Source organism: Suricata suricatta, chromosome 8, assembly GCF_006229205.1.
Source record: "Suricata suricatta isolate VVHF042 chromosome 8, meerkat_22Aug2017_6uvM2_HiC, whole genome shotgun sequence".
NCBI classification, from domain to species: Eukaryota; Metazoa; Chordata; class Mammalia; order Carnivora; family Herpestidae; genus Suricata; species Suricata suricatta.
Window position 1 is genome coordinate 8543734 of NC_043707.1, and position 1542 is coordinate 8545275.

Here is a 1542-nt window from a genome sequence, read left to right on the forward strand (position 1 = left end):
CTGGCCACAGACGTAGTTTGGTATCTGGCAGTATATTTGTAAAATGCTAGTTGCTGACATTTTACTTAATTATTATTTTTATTTTTTAAATTTTTTACGACATTTTATGCTCTGCGTTATTACATCTCAAGTGGGGCAGAAGATATCAGCCATATCATTACCAATAATATGTTGCCAACATTTTGAAATCAAGATATCTCACTGCACAAGCCTAGATCTCTTTCTTTGAATGAGAAATGCCCCCATCCCGTGGGGCCGGTGTCCCCACAAGCGGCAGCGCAGAGCTCCTTCACACCGGCTCACGCCGGTCCGGCCACGGGCCTGCACGCAACCCCCGCTGCCCGCCCAGCACCTCCGCTCCCCATTGACCCCCCGCGGAGCTCCAGCTCCCGCAGCCCGCCCACCTCCCGGCTGGGGGTGGCTCCGTCCACGGGCTCCCACCTTGGGCTCCCCCTCCATTCTTCTCTCGCACTCGCCTTCCAGGTGGGGGGCACCCCTCCTCGGCCCCCCGTCCAGCCATGTCCAGATCCGAGCACCTCTCCCAGCTCTTCCGCGGGCCCGTGCCCTGCCCTCTTCCGTCACGGGCCCTGTTAGAGCGGCCTCATAACCAGTCCTTCGCTTCTGCCCTGTCCCCCTGCAGTTTATTCTCAGCACAGTGTCCAGTGTCCTCTTATAACTAAGCCAGGGCCACCTGGGTGGTTCAGTCGGTTGAGCGTCCGCTCTTGACTTGGGCTCAGATGATGATCTCACAGTCTGTGAGTCCGAGCCCCGCATCGGGTTCGGCGCCGACAGCACGGAGCCTGCTCGGGGTTCTCTCTCCCCATCTCTCTGCCCTCTCCCACTCATGGCGCATGTGCTTGCTCACGCTCTCTCGCTCTCTCGCTCTCTCTCTCTCTCAAAATGAATAAATAAGTAAGTAAGCCAGATCATGTCCTACTCACGGTGGCCTCCTTCTGACTCTGATTTACCGCCACGGAGAGGCTGAGTATTATCTGGCACCATCTGCCTCGCTCTGCTCTCTTGCTTCTCTTCAGGCATTCCCACCTCAGGGCCTTTGCTCTGGCCGTGCCCCCACCTGCAAACCACATGCTCATCCCCCAGAACAGGTGCAGCTGTGGACACTCACGGGGCCCACGGAAACCCGTGTGCCAGCATGCTCCACATTGCGCATCCGCGTTTGACTTTGGACCAGGTCCCCCCTCTCTGTTACCCCTTCGTTGGTTGCTGAATATGAGTGTGAGTATCACGAGCGATCCTGCCGTGCTCCCCGTCTCCCGGGTCCCAGCACTCTGCGTGCTTCCTCCCGGTGCCCTGACCGGCGGGCGCTTGCCGGCCACGCGGGACTTCCAGGCTTTGTGCCTCCAGTTGCCATATGCTCTCTTCCAGCAACAAGCAAGTGATGCGGTTTGATCGTACGTTCGTGAAAGTGTCAGCTCATTGATTCGCTTTGCTTGCAAGGCCAGTGGTAGTTCTGAGGTCCCATCTGTCGGTTCTGGAAAGTGCTCTGTTATCTGACTTTGTTGATGGCCTGGTCATTGTCCG

General features: G+C 57.1%; 1 protein-coding gene across 3 annotated transcripts in view; it reads left to right on the forward strand.

The window, feature by feature from the left end:
* The window catches only part of CLEC16A (C-type lectin domain containing 16A), a 187364-nt gene that overhangs the window by 100058 nt on the left and 85764 nt on the right, over positions 1 to 1542 (forward strand). The gene's annotated exons all lie outside the window — the stretch shown is intronic.